The sequence below is a fragment of the Ornithodoros turicata genome, chromosome 2 (assembly GCF_037126465.1).
Source record: "Ornithodoros turicata isolate Travis chromosome 2, ASM3712646v1, whole genome shotgun sequence".
NCBI lineage: Eukaryota > Metazoa > Arthropoda > Arachnida > Ixodida > Argasidae > Ornithodoros > Ornithodoros turicata.
Genome location: NC_088202.1, coordinates 9,329,006 through 9,344,968, shown reverse-complemented (window position 1 = coordinate 9,344,968; position 15,963 = coordinate 9,329,006). Strand labels below are relative to the sequence as shown.

General features: G+C 45.3%; 1 long non-coding RNA gene across 2 annotated transcripts; it reads right to left on the bottom strand.

The window, feature by feature from the left end:
• Positions 1 to 10,215: 10,215 nt before the first annotated feature.
• On the bottom strand, positions 10,216 to 14,142 carry LOC135385175 (uncharacterized). Of its 2 annotated transcripts, XR_010420337.1 has the most exons (3): positions 13,619 to 14,142; positions 13,343 to 13,450; positions 10,216 to 12,701 (listed from the first exon to the last, which is right to left on the bottom strand). It is a non-coding gene; the product is annotated as an uncharacterized LOC135385175 (long non-coding RNA). The 2 variants fall into 2 exon arrangements; XR_010420336.1 differs by having other exon boundaries at positions 10,216 to 13,450.
• Positions 14,143 to 15,963: the final 1,821 nt, after the last annotated feature.

Here is a 15,963-nt window from a genome sequence, read left to right as displayed (position 1 = left end):
AGACGATGGGATAGATAACAGGCGGCACACACCAACCCGAACCAGTATATCCCGAACCGGTAACCGAAGTTTTTAGATAGGATCTGTTCCGGTTCAGTTCCAGCTAAAAATAACGGTTAATTCCCGTTTTCAGTTTCGGTTCCGGTTCAGTTCGACGCCCTTGGAGAAGTATTGCACGCTCACGCAAAAGAGCGTCATATAAAACCAAGTGCTGCGCACGCTCCCAACTGCTCCAAGGCACACATGACCCTTCGACGTATTTACTCGCACATTTTGCGCCTGCACATACCATGCGCAACCCCATGTTCAGCAGTAAAAATGACAAGAAAACAACAAAAAGTCGCATAATTGGCGCACCCGCGTTTTCGCGCGCGGATATCTGGCACGCGCGTCTCAGCGACTGCTGCGCGCGATTGCTTTTCGCAATGCCGTCAGTGCTACCGAAGTTATTGCGGTGCTTTTATTTGATTTCCGCACACTTTCGGGTGCCCCCTCTGTCCCCCACTCCTTCCTGCTGTCCTCTCTCTATCTGTCCACATCTGTACGCCGCTCATAGCCACAGTTGCTTCGCGGCGCTAACACGGAATTACAAAAAAAAAAAAGAGCTTTCGGGTGATGGTTCACTGACGCGATGGACGCTAATGTCACTCGAACTACAAAACGCGGGAAGAAACGCTGGACAAACACGCTATGACAAACCTTACAGCACAACACGACAAAGTTGGCGAACATAGCGTGAACGATCAACGAAGAAATCAACGATGAAAGATGAAAGTCACTGAAAAGGTTAGCCAGCTGTAGGGATCGAACCCACATCTTCTGGATTATTGGTACCTGTGTGATTTTGTACCTGTCCCTTCTATGTTGTTCCAGCCTCAGAACATCAGTTTCTCTCTTGAACGTAGCGTGCTTTCTGTTGTCAAGTGCGACTAGCGGCGTCTTCCAGCAGTGTCGACGTATTTCACCGGTATATGACCGGTAGTGGGCCGGCATTTTGCCTTCCGACCGTCGGTGGTTGCACGGGATTTGGGTATTACTTTCGCGCTCGCGCAATGGAGTGATAACGTCAATATCGGCTCTACAGAAAGCCTATATGACCGGCATACTAAAATTTTGAAATTTTGCGTCGTTTGAATATTGTAACTTCCCCCGCAATATGCGCGCCCCCAACTTTTCCGACTTCTTGTTCTTTTTTTTAGCAAATTATGCGATCAAGTATTTGTCACTTGTATTCTCTGTAGATGCTGAAAGACCTTTCGGCAGGTATACAATGATTGCGGGCGAGAGACGGCATTCGCTGTTACAAGAGAGCACAAGATATCATGTAATGCTGAGCCACAACAGTGCTTTGAACCTGTAAGCTTATAAAATATTTTTTTGTTCCCACATTATCCAAGAAAATAAAGTGTTTCCTGTTAACTTTGCATGAAACATGTCCCCCCCCCCCCTCCTTGCCGCAGAAAATCGCGGAATTTACAAGTCCGCGCCGCGGAATTTTGAATTTGTCGCAGCAGAAAACCAGGGGCCTTAATAATTTAGTGCATCCACACATGAGGTCTAACCTTCAGGGAGAGAAGTGCATCAATTCTCCTCCTCAATTTTCTTCGTTAATTTTTATATGATAGCCGCATGTGTGACATGAACATTGGCGGTGGTCCGGCTTTCCGGAACGAAGCGGTTCGCAAGATAAAAAATCAATAAGTGGGTAAGCGAGAACGCCGGATTCTCGCGAATGCGTTTTTTGGCTACTTTGAAGCGCAATATTTCCTTGTCCGTAGCCTATGTCACTCTGGCCTTTTTGCGACAGCATTACTGGGTCATGGGCTATGGCTGTGAGTGATATCTTTTCCCAGGGACCCCTGGAAGACCTTACAAAAAGGACACAAAAACGCTTCCCGTGCATTATTGCGCATATTTTGTTACCGTACCTGTGCGATTCACTTTCGCGGTAACCCGATAAAATGCATATCAAACGAAAGCTTGTTGTACGCTCTTTCTAATGGTATGCAGAGCAAATTTATTCATCGCGCTTTTTGTGGGGAAATCGCGTCTGAATTGACATAGGTCGACACGTTTTGTCGAAGTTGGCCAAGCATTCGCGTAAAAACCCCATGTTCTATTCGAAAAAGAAAAATTGTGCCTCAAGGTGGATGCTTTTTCTTGCTTTTGACGCAAAATTTCCCTCTGGTAAGCGCTCACAGGCCGAGTTACGGCCGTTAGGATTGACCCTATACCACGCCAGGCTCGTGCGAACTGACGCGCCACCGTATCGCTTGCCGGGCTTCGGCGCGCGAATTCTTCACGCAAACCTAAACGATTGCTGCACAAGTCGAAGTTGGAACTGTCATATGTTTGAATAAGATACATTTATTGGTACAAAAATAAAAAAGAAAGAGATAAAAACGGGCAGAAATTACGCCAGCAACACCTAACTTATGAATACCACTGACGAACGGGGAATTCAGATGGTGCTATGTATGCGGCGTTAAAAAGAAGAGAAAAAAAAGGAAACGTGTATTCGCAACCAGAGACGGACAGCAGTGTGGACCACACTCTTGTGGAAGGTCGTTTTCATTAGTGTGGCCCCACCGGGTCCCTCTGCAGCGGAAACAACCGAGGTACAGTAACAAAACTGACCTTGTCGTAAGATTTGGAAGGATTTGGATAAGCGAAGCGTGGGAACCGCAGTTCGTCATTTTTTCTTTCGAGTTTGCACAAGCCACACATCAGTATCTCAATTATGAGTGTCAGCTGTAGTGACCCATCCATGGCTGCCAGGATCTACAGCAGCGAACGTGTTTACTGCGCAGATTATGGTCGCCGACACAAGAAGCCCATCTCAAAGCAGAGTGACTTCGTGAGTGTTTCTCGTTTGGACATGACAGCGCTGAAGAGAGTCCTGGACCCAGCGGTCGCCAGCAACGTGGCCGAGGACGATCAGCTGTGCAGGAACTGCTTCAGGTATTTTTGCGACGTCATAAGTGACATGCCCAGTGAAGCTCATTCTTCGGCGCGTGACAGCGAATATGTTGAGCCCGAAGAGATCATCGAAGATATCAACGAACAGATCTCCTCTACCGATATTCATGTAACCCCTTTAAGACATCCGGGGTCCTTGAAGGGAAAAAGCATAGAGGCTTACGTTTCTCGCAAGCATGCGCAACTAACATCGGCAATCAGCAGATCTGTGCGCCGCAAAATCGGTGATGCGTATGGTGTGGACGAACCGCGTGAATCGGCAGTGGAGTGCAAGTACTGCCCGGACCTTCTAGAAAGCGTTGCCAAAGCATACGAGAAATCTACCTCACAGCAGGCCAGATGTCAACTTCTAACGCTCTTGCCGGACACGATCAGCAAAAAAGAAACAATGACTTTGGTACCAGGAGCCACGAAAAACGTCTTCGATAAGGCAAGACGCATTAGGCGATCGGAAGGTGTTTGGGCCGTGCCAGATCCATGCACTGGGCACCCGCTTAGTGAGGCTGAAGTTGCGACGGCACTGAAATACTACCTGGATGACGAACTAGACTGTTCCGTGCAAAGTCCGAATAAGAAGGACGTTGTTCACACTTTGAGAAACGGCCCAAAGGAATCAGTAGTGAAAAGATTTATGACTCGCTCCATACGTGAAACATACAGCATTTTTAAAAAAGACCATCCGGAAATAAAGCTAGGTGTGACCAAGTTCTACTCCCTACGACCAAAATGGGTTCGAGTGGCACCTTACCAGTTGCAGTGTCGGTGTACCTACTGCGCCAACTTCGAACTTGTTATAATCGCAGCGAACAGTGTTTCTGCAACAAAGTTATGCAAAGAAACGATTACAAGTTTGTGTGTGTGCGACCCCACCAGCGAAGCGTGCCTTTTCCGGGAGTGCAGGAGGTGCGCTGAGGCTAAGCGCATAACCCTGAGGAAACTAGAGATTTCTGCGGAATGTGAAGTTGTGGTGGCGATGTGGGAGTCTGGTGACCTCATCAGGAAGACCATGAGCGGGCGCGCATTTCTGAAAGAGATACGCAAGTGGGCCTCATTGTACGTAAAGCACGTTCACAACATCCAGAGGAAGGCAATCTGGACCGAAAAGCAGTTCGCAATGTTGAGACACATCGTTCTACACTTCGACTTTGCTGGGAACTGGACAGTGAACTTGCCATATGAAGTGCAGGGCCACTATTGGCAGAGAAGCCAAGTGTCTATATTCACGTGTGTGGTTAAAGCACAGAACGCCACACTAAGCATGGCGACCGTGAGCGACGACTTACGGCATGACACAGCCCATGCACTGCTTGCTTTGAAGCAAATAGTAGAAACGCTCGAGGACATTCTCCCCATATTTACACACATCGTGCACATATCTGACGGTGCTGCAGCGCATTTCAAGAACAGATATCAGGTGCACGAAATGCGCTCTAATAGCCTGCTGACCCGCTGGATATTCTCTGCGAGTGGGCATGGGAAAAATGCTTGCGACGGTGTTGGCGGATCCCTCAAGCACGCGGCAAGCGTATACAACCTGCGGTCGCCAGCAGCGGACGTCATACGATCTGCCGAAGACTTTGTCTCTGTGCTGACAAACCACAGGCATGCAACACATCTCCTGCATCTTCCTTCAGGCGAAGTTGCATCGTTCCGAAGTGCGAAACAAACCGAGTGGTCGACGGTGCGGCCAGTGTACGGTCTTCGGTCCGCACACGTCTGGTACAAGGCGAATGGCACGGCACCATCGGAGGTCCTTCTTGCACGAACAACGAATGAAGTCAGCATCCCGCATTAATATCTGCCCTCTGTGTATCTTAAAATTGAGAGAAGTTTACTCTGGTCCTGATTTCCATGTACTGTACCATAATTTGTCATCGTTGTTTCTGCCTTTTCGCTTTTTGAACCAATCAATGAATCTGATTCAAATATGTGCCATTTACAACTTCAAATTGTGTCTTAATCCACTCAAGCCATCGATTACTATGTGTGAAGAATTCGCGCGCCGAAGCCCGGCAAGCGATACGGTGACGCGTCAGTTCGCACGAGCCTGGCGGAGTAGGGTCGTAACTCGGCCTGTGAGCGCTTACCAGAGGGAAATTTTGCGTCAAAAGCAAGAAAAAGCATCCACTTTGAGGCACAATTTTTCTTTTTCGAATAGAACATGGGGGTTTTTACGCGAATGCTTGGCCAACTTCGACAAAACGTGTCGACCTATGTCGACGCGATTTCCCCACAAAAAGCGCGATGAAGAAATTTGCTCTGCATACCATTAGAAAGAGCGTACAACAAGCTTTCGTTTGATATGCATTTTATCGGGTTACCGCGAAAGTGAATCGCACAGGTACGGTAACAAAATATGCGCAATAATGCACGGGAAGCGTTTTTGTGTCCTTTTTGTAAGGTCTTCCAGGGGTCCCTGGGAAGAGATATCACTCACAGCCATAGCCCATGACCCAGTAATGCTGTCGCAGAAAGGTCAGAGTGACGTAGGCTACAGACAAGGAAATAGTGCGCTTCAAAGTAGCCGAAAAACGCATTCGTGAGAATCCTGCGTTCTCGCTTACCCACTTATTGAGTTTTTATCTTGCGAACCGCTTCGTTCCGGAAAGCCGGACTACCGCCAATGTTCATGCCACACATGCGGCTATCATATAAAAATTAACGAAGAAAATTGAGGACCCAAAGGTTGGGGCCCTGCCTGAATTGAAATGAAATCGGAGTACTCGTAGAACCGCATGCAAAGTACCAGTACTTTTGGGACAACATCACACTTGGGTTGTAACTTTCTCATAGCTAATTTTGTTGAATCCGTTCTTGTTGACGTTGAGCTAAATTTTATGCAACTCTTTTGGGTGCGCGCTGTGCTGAAAATCTGGTGGCTTTCAGGTAACGAGAGGCAGGGACCTTGCTTTCACTGCTGCTTCATGTGAATATTGAGCGTGTCCAGTTCAAGTCCCGCACTTGTCTTTAACCTTGATATCTGTATGACTGAACATAATTTAGCAAGGTGCATTGTATTCCATCATCAGAATTGGCCACTCAGTTCCACAAATTGTTCCCGATACCTGTTTCCCACGGGAAGTTTCACAATTTTACAGTATATGACAACACTTTCAAATTGCTCCCTGTTTGCTAATAGCCCCTTACAGTAACTTTCCCAATTTCACATTGAAATAAATAGACAACTACAAACCCACCAAAATAAAACATGAACCACCAAAAACCAAAATAAGCAAACCTACTCTGGCTTCTTTTTTTCTGTGAAAAGTATGTGCTTTCTGATCTCGCTGTATCAATCAATTGCAAGTTAATCCAAAATAATGTCTACAACATGCCCACTGCTCTCAAGTAGCATGCCACATGGTAAGTATAGTAACACATTCCCAAGCCGGGATTGTTCTAGAATTATCAAGGAACACGCTTTGTGTAAGTGAATTTCTGACAATTACAGTTTAATTCATCATGTAGTCAAATACCATAACAAGGCGAAATGTAAAAGTCACAAGAACATGCGCACTAAATGAAGACCACAGCGTGCAACATGTTTGTTCCAAACACAAAATTATGAGGTCGTGTAGGTTGCTTCATACCAAATCTTCGTGCAATCACAGAGCTAATTTGTGCGCTCTTGAGAAAAGAATCTTCCTCGATGTGTGGGCTTGGGACAAGCAAAAGCTTTCTTTTGCCAGCAAGATGCAGTCGTCACATGAGATTTGGCTAAGGCGACAACCTGCTCGTGGTCTTTCGGGGTCTCTTAAAGGAGTACAGAGGGCCATCAAAAAAAAAAAAAAAATCAAAATTTCACGTCTGATGAAAGTGTGTGTGTAATTTTACCGAATAGCGCGAAAGGTTTTGTTGTGTGCAATTTGTTTCCCAGAAAAAAAACTCGTATAAACATGCCACGCCGGGTATAACGAGGAGGAGAGGGTATGATGCCACGTCACCGATGACGGTACAAGAAGAACTCGTTCTGGTTCGCCGGTCAGTGGGGGTCAGCGCCTTGTCCCTTTGCCGCCGTAAACCAGTTTTGCCAGTTCTCCCGGAGAATTGGGGATAGAAGGAGCGGCCGAATCATGACCTAGCCAATAGCAATGCTTTTTCAGAACCCCGAACAGCCGAGTAGCAGACGACAGAGGAGTAGCAGACAACATTTCTCTGGACCAATCAGCGACCGTTCTCCTTGTAGCGTCAGCGCGAGGTTCCAGGCAGACCACAGGCTGGTACTGCTCTCCACCGCCGTTGCGCACGGTCGCTTTTTGCGGCGTACTTTAAATTCAATTTCTGCGATAATTATGACTCTGTGGTGTGAATTACTTCGCATGGTGCATCTTACTGACCTACTTAACAGTTTTATAGGAAGAAAACAGGGTGTTAAAAATGACTTCTGTGCTACTTTAACTCAGCTCGACTCTCGCCCCCTCACTTTGACAAAATTGCTTGGTCCATGGCCATCTCCAGCCCACCAACGATCTGCCCTCGAAGCGCTTCTGATCTTTTTGGACCCCGTAGGACTTCGGTCCTCACCGTGGTCCTTATTGTGAAGGGGCTCATTATTTCATTCCCCGCATCACCACCAGCAACGGGATAGAGTACCACCCCTGGCGATGAAACTCCCCATTCATCATCTCGCAATAAGGTTGTTGTCCATGTTAACAGAATTGTCGCACGTAAGCACTTCTTGTGGCTCATAAACCCCGCTAAGTCACGGGCACAGCAACCTGGTCTTCGCGTGCACTTTTTTAATGTACCACCGTAACAAAGATATGGATTAAGATGGGCTCATCTTAATTCTCGCACTAAGTCAAATAGTAACGTACTAAAAAAAACACACACACACACAAACAGACGGAACAGTTATGTTCAAAGGCCATCGTATATAAATTAGAGGTGTGCGAATATGTGAGTTCTCGAATTCGAATCGAATATCAATCACTCGAAGTGTTCAATTCGCGAATCGAATATCCAATATTAGGTTTTCAGAATAAGTATTCGACTATTCCCCGAATATGAACGACACTACCCCGAAAGTGGGCTTTACCTGATGCTTCCCTGCATGAAAAAATAATAAACCAAAGAAGGCGATGTACAATGGGAGTGCTACCCGAGACAACATCGCCTTCTTTGGTTTATTATTTTTTCGCGCCCTCAATCCTCTCGCACGAGAATTTGCATTTCCTCCTCACCACCTTCTTTGTACCCTTTCTCTGATGTACATCAATATAAATATGTGTGCCACCGTTCAAATGTATCGCGCCTGATGGAGGACGAACTCCGTCCGAACGCTTGGACCTTAATAAATCTACGATCGTCTTCAGTGTTTTTTGCCTTTGTGTTCTGAAGGCTAAGACTCTCACATAATGCATGCAGCCCAGGAACAAAAAGAATGTCGTTGCTTACATCCCTTACGTTCAAAGTTTCATTAAAGGTCAGCTACGCCGATTTCCCGATGTGCTGAAACGGTTGTGATATTCAGAGCGAGCACATCCAACTGCCCCCAATACACACCTTCGTTTCTCAATTTTGTCTTCCCATTACGAAAATTAATTCATCAAAGAAACCAAAACAAGCCATGGGCGCAGCCATTTTTGTGACGTAGATGGGATAAACCTGCTCCATCTACGTAGATAGAGAATCGTGCGTCTGATTGGATGAAAGCTGAGGCTTTCTCTGACTTCCCTGACGTCTTCTCCCGTTTGCGAGGAAATCCAGTTATGGCCGCCGGCTACGATGAGCGAAACGCTCATCGTAGCCGAGGTAATCCCGAGAACTATTGAACGATGGAAACAACAACCGCGAACTCACCTCAACATCATTTTCAGCGTGAAATTGTGATTATGTGCTCGAGAACTTCGCAGTTCAACAGTTCAGCTGCCATTCACGTCAACCCGTTTGCTGCTTTTACTACAAGTGCAGGAATGGGAGCGATTGAGCAACAACGTGAGACTTTGTGATCGTTTGAGCACACACCTGCAGAGGACTGGTCTTCAAAGAAAGAAGGCCGTATTTCTGCCCATGCACATCTTGCGATTGCCAGGCTTGTTACACGAGATACATATATTGTGCAGCATCATAGCGCGACTGCAATGAACGACGTAGGAATGTATCGTGACCACTCGAACTGCATTCGTTGAACCATTCGTCGGTTATATAAAAGTGCTCATTAGAGTTGCCCCGCACAAAAACTGTTGGATGTAGTTTTGTAGTGTGTTGTTTATCTCGTAGAGCGCATCGCGGCATGTAGGTCGAGAGCCCTTATACGTATTTTTTGCATGTTTACTTGAGTGTGCGCATTGTTCTATACCACACAGGCCATATTTCGTTCATAATAGTTTCGCAAATAAACACGTACGGGTCGATCTCATATTGCTTTTGAGTTAGGCATAGTGTCTTCAAATCAGGGTATGTGTACCCTGTTTGCTGGGCCCAACAGATGTTGTTAAGGGTAGTGCAACATTTCCCACTTCTTGAACCATGCTAACATTGCCAGAATAAGGTACATTACACTGTGCTGTGTATTCCACACTCAGTTGTCTCGCGACGTAAACCCCCAATTATTATATTGGGTACTCCACATGTTCACCAAGTCAGCACTTCCCATATCCTATTTTTTTTAAACATGTGCTTAAAATTGCACAACTGCCACTCAAGTAACTTTGCCACCAAATTAGTCAGTGACAAAAGGTACATGTACTTTATCACAAATTTAATAACCTTAGTGGAAATGGTGGATGGTGTCCTCTGCCTGGTACGGTGCACTTCATAGCAAAATACACAATAGTCCAAATGTTTTCCTTGTCCACGAATGCCCTGTTAAAGCTGAAAGACTCTTATCAGAATGGGGAAGCGGGCTTGCTTGTCCAGAGAAACAAATATGAAACTGCAGTGCTCAACGTAAATAACTCCATGCTCAGCAACTAAGGCTGGTGATGCCGAAGACCTAATATTTCTAGGTTAAAAGGAACAAAAGAGAAAAGGCCACTGCGGCATATTAATGTTGTTTCAAAAGTATAACACCACAAAATTTGTGAGAGGCAGTTGGTGTTGGTCATCTCCTGCACCAATTTTTATAAGATTCAAATGCGTTGCTACCAACCAGGACCTAAGCCTGACATATGATCTAATAATAATAATAGTATCTATCTATGACTTATACGGACCTTCACCACTAGTTTGGTCTAGGCTTCACACGTGGCTTCTAGTGAAATTCGAAGCTGCTCTGTAGAGCTGACAGGAGACTTGCAGAGTAGAGAATTTATTTATATTTTCCAAAGAACATGTAAAAAACAATGTGCTGTACCAACTGTATTCAAAGAAATACAAATATACTTTGTTTGAGCTATGTGCATATTAGCAGATTACGGGTGACCGATGACACACAATGGGCGTCAAGGGTGAGAACACAAGAATACTACCACTGCAAGCACTGTCCTGAAATTCTAAGTCACCATTTGTCAGAAAGCAATGACCACACACAGCCTAAGGATCATATTGAGCTCCTTCCATTATTCTTTTTATTGACAGCATGTTGGCTGCCATCCAGTCCATGAAAGTGACCCTTATCGTTGAAAGAACGGTTCAACAGCAAGCGAGCTGGTGATAGTGTCCATAATGGCGAGACCTGAAGAGGAGATACAAAAAGGGACATAAACACGCTATGTTGAGACATTGTGTATGTCCCTTCCTATCCCTCGTCTCAGGGTTTTTCGCTATGGACCTTCATGATGTTTCCTTCGGCAAACTTTATATATTTTTATGTAGAATTGTGAAGGTACAGCCAGGCGCTGTTAGCAAATCACACAGTACTTTTCTTGAATCAAGAATCCATGGAAGGTACACAGTCATCTTCAGCATTGCACACATATATGGGACATGTTAATCACTTTGGAATGTCACAGACATGTCATGGAGGCCGGCACATGATTAGTGGTGCTGAACACACAACTATTTGTCATAGTTTAGGCATAAAAAGCAGTTTTGTCACCTGCATGTTGAGGAAGATGTATCTCTACATGCTTTGCCATGACACAAATATATGAAGCAACAAATGTACCCTCTACTTTATTATGGTTATTAGTCAACACTGCCAAGAATGTGGGAACGCAGTCTTGTACCACCTACACTCTTCAAAATGACATTCACACACGACACATTGTAGGTCAACGAGACTCCAGAATGATGTCCTCTCCCTCCCCATTGGCTGAGAACATTTTTCTACTACTTTGCATAATGGGAAGTTAGTACAAGAAACGTACACATTCCTTTTTTGAGCAAATCAGTATTCAGCGCGTTACCATACTGTGGTAGGCCTGCAGTGCATTACGTGGTACAGCACACACTGTAAGAAATTTCACCGTAGAACATGTCCCCCATTCTAATGACAGTCTTCTCCAGTTTTTCAAACTGCCATTTCCCATAGTGCTTTATGGTATGACACAGTATTTCTAAATCTTTACTGTAGTTTACTGGTTGTAGCAGAAAAAAGACACCACTGTTTCCGATCACAGGACACACACCATAAGTGCTATACGGAAACAGTACATGCTGCTCTCTAGCAGTTGTTAGTGTTTGGACATCGTATGGTGCATGCAGGGTAAATTCCATGGCTAAAATATCCAAACGTGAACAACTGTTAGATTACATGATGTAGAATGCTCTGTAGTACAGTAAAACCTCCAAAGTCGGACACCTCCCTACCTCGGACAACTCCCCATGATTTCATTGCACGAGTAGGCTCCCATTGAAACTACATGGGGACGAAATTCTCTATGTCGGACACCTCCCTATCTTGGAAGTAGGATAGGGTTTTCCCTGCAAAGTCGGACGAAACCCTGGCCAAATTACCTCAATGTCGGCCCATCTTTGCACCAAAAAGACCCAAAATGAGCCAGTGGCCTTGACTTTTGCCCCTTTTTTCCCCTATGCTGGTCTCAGCATTTTGTTGCTTTAGTTTTTCGAGTCCAAAAACAAGTGCTGTCAGTCTACATTGTAATTCTTTACGTGAGCACTTGTCTTCAGTTTGTCTAGAGCCTTTGAACGAGCACTGCACCAAAGCTATGAGAAGTAGGCTGACGCTTCAGAGACAAGTCCTTGCTGCTCGAAAAGCTCCGGATGTAATGCCATTGAGTAGAATCTGAACGGAATTGAATATAGTAAAATCAGTAATAATTATCAGTGAAGAGTGGGTAGAGGTACCACTACCAGGCACCACCACCAGGTACCACTAAGGACCTTAAATTGAAGAAGGGGGACATTTCTCACAGCTGTGATCTCTTCCATTTTTTGTTGCCGTCATATTCTGTAACTCGGACACCTCTATACGTAGGAGACGCTTCGGCTGCACCGCGGGTGTCCAACATAGGAAGGTTTCACTGTATTTATGTTCCGTGTCATGTGACCACAAACAATATATGCTTTTGCTCATGCTGCACAGCACAGGCGAATTGAGCTGCATGTGAGGATAATAACATGAAACCCGAGGCGTGGAGGAAAAGGCATGATTTTACGGTCTCTGTGTCAGTTGTTTCATGTTGTAGTTGCGTACCAGCTGGTCTGTACATGAGAATAGGTTTGATGCATTGTACACGCACCATACACATGAAGTATGTGGTGTGTTGTGATAGTAATGCCACTGCCAATTGAAGAATAATGCTCCAGGTGGATTGTTTCGGTACAATCTTGAACTATGCATACCAAGGGGTAGGGCATCTGCATGACAGGTTTACCTGGAAGTAAGAATGTAAATGTTAGCTAAAGTCATTGAATAATTAACATTATCAATATACTGCTGCAGATCATACCAACAATAGCACACAAGATGCTCCGATATGCTATGCAGGAATGTCTCTGTACTCACAATATTAGTACAGCAGCTACAGAAAGGCATAAAACTAGTTCTTGTATACATGATACCACTTGAATGCAACACAAGCTTCTGCAGCACCTGAGAAAAAGTATGTACTGTTGCACACATGATGCTGTTTGAATGTCTCGAAAAACATAATTTATGACCGAAAGACATCAACTGGAAGATTTCGATTTACCTTAGTCAAAACTGAGAAAAAGTATGTGCTGTTGCACACATGAAACTGCTTGAACTGCCCTTGAGCGCTCTGGAAGAACACCTTATTTGTGACCAAAATACAACAGCTGAGCGAACATTGAATTTATACCTTACTCAAAATACACAAGATGTGCTGCCGTGCATGTGATACGATGATACTGCTTAAATGTACTCTGAAAGCGCTGGAACCTCAGGCATGGTTGCTCTAAGCTAGCGAGCAACAGCAAGGGTATACGAACACAAGAAGTCGAGCACAAGTGGTGGAATGCACTTGATTAATCAGAAAATGAAATGTCTCAGTACCAGGTGTCACTATTCCGTCTGGTTGGCACTGGTGACAGCCTTCAGATTGAAACCCAGACGGTGATAGTTGAGACGTGGAGTGCAAGCTTTTCGGTGGTGCCAGAATGCCTGCGAAATCATTTAACAAATAAGGCAATTCCGAATCTGTACTGAGAATACATCCGCTGGGGCGTAATCTCAAAGGATGAAGCAGTAACTGACAGATAGCGTATTTTTCTCTTCTACGTGATGCAATTTGCACCGCATGACTGACTTGTCTAACATTACGCGTCTTACCTTTATCTGCTGCCTAGTCCTGCCCCTGCAATCTCCAGCTGCAGATAAGGTTGGCACGGCATCCCGGACGAGACATCTTCGGCTTCTTGTGAAACAAGTTGCGCATTGCTTCCGTAACATTCGTATGAGCCAGATGAACAGATCACTGCTTTCGAAGGTGGCACCCAGTCGGAGTTGTAACCGATTGTTGCAGTCAATAGATTTCTCTTTCACCTTTCGGAAAATTGTGGTTTGAAACATTGGAACTGCATGCTGAAGTGTTCTTGCAGACGGGAGCAAAACGCTCACGCATTCTCGGCACGCAGCACAGAACACGAATCACACCAGGAAGTCTGTACTGGCCTCGCAAATGCTTTGCAGTCGAAGGAAGCAAAACTCACGTTCCTCGTGGGTTTAGTGAAGTCCATAAGTATACTGGCTCCCTAATAGCGAACTGTTTATCACTTCCCCAATGTGAATCTGCGCAGCAGACGGCTCGGCAGGAGAAACTGGCCGGCTTGGCGGAAGAAACCAAGCCAAAAGTCATGCCAAGCCGGAGCGCGGGCAGACCACGAATGTGTCGTCGACACAGGGTTTGCGGGCCACAAGACGGGATGTCAGTGAAACTAAAAATTCACTTTTTCGGAAAACCGCGAGGAGTTTGGCATAACTGTTTTGCATACATAATCAGTGTTTCCTTATGAACACATCGTGTGAGTACCATTCCATTCTGTAACACTCGAAAATCGGCGTAGCTGAGCTTTAACGCACCTTTCGTAAGTGTGACATACACACTCCATCAAAGAAGCTAAAGGACGTTAATGGCAAGGCTGAGACGGAGGTCAATTTCTTTGTTTCACAAGTGAGCTGTGGATGTTCAGAAACAATTACAGCACCATATGTGTAACATGCCACTGCCCAAAATCAAATTTTCAGATCTTTTGAAATTTTTGAAAAGATAATTATCCCAGTACGTGTAGACTAACCTGAAAAGCAGGAAACATACACTATTATGTAAAATTAGACCGAAATTGCTTGGTCCCTGGCCCAATCCAGCCCAGCAACGCTCTGCGCTCAAAGCTCTTCTGACATTTCTGGACACCATCGGACTTCGATCGTTATTGTAAAGGGGCTCGTTATTTTATTCCCCCCATTCCACCAAGCACTGGGGTAGAGTATCGCCTGTTGCGATGAAACTCCCCACTCTCCAAGGCCGAAAATAAAGTTGTTGTTGTTGTTGTTGTAAAATTAGAGTACACTCTTGCCACATATATCACTCACTTTGGAGTGTACAATTCCTCTCCAGTAGGGAGCTAAAGGGTCTCCTCACTCCCAATATTCGATATTCTATTCGGTATTCGGCATCCCCCCCGTATTCAATTCAATATTAGATTCTGCTTCAGATATTCGGATTCGCACACCCCTAATTTTAATTTGGAGGAGTGAAGCAGCAAGCCCGAAGCCCTCCATTGTCAATACTGTCAGCTAGCTGTTTTTTTTATTCCTTTTTTTGACTTGAAACTGTATATACCGGGTGTCTCAGTTAAATCCCCGGGCTAAATAATTTGCGAACCGGTGCACCAATCGAAGAACTTTCTTTTTTACAAGTATCTGTCCGATACCGCCTACAACCTGCGCACCGTGTGAATGAGTGCGAGGCGCTCATTATTTAAATAAAAACTCAAATGAGTTTCGTGAAAAAACATAACTTCGATAGTGGGGCCCCGTTGGCATCAAAATGGGTACTACCCCTTTTGAGACCTTCAGTGGACACCTTTTAGAGAAAAATCTACCACCAAACCGGGCCATTTGTTGCAGTAATATAATTGGTTTCGGTTTACATATTTTTGTCGCAGCTGGTCGCGGTGAAGCGCAAAATGACGCTCCTCCACTCCCATGTCCACCAATGAATTACGTCCTTACACCAATGAATTACGTCCTTTTGCACTTCGCCATGACCAGCCGCGACAAAAATATGTAAACCGAATCGTGTGAATAGTCGTAATTCGAGATTTTGTTGTAATATCGGGAAGTTAGGTGAATTCTAAACGTCTTGCCACTTGTCAGTCCCGAGGTAGCCAGATCAAACGGTACCAAAAGCCCGCAATACTACATTTCATGTGCACACTACGTTTTCAGTGTTGTATTGCTCCGCGAGGTCACCGAGATGCTCCCGCAACCGGTTCCCTCGCGAGCTGCCGCTTGTCTCAGTGGGGCCTGTCATTGGCTGGGAGATCGAAATCTCCCCTACCTCCAGCGCCTGGCGGTGTCGATATACGTTAGAACCTGGTGACGTGTCCCCGTTCCAAGGATGAGGGAGAGGCTCACGGGGATTACGCTCTTTGAATAGCATTGTTTCGTGGTAA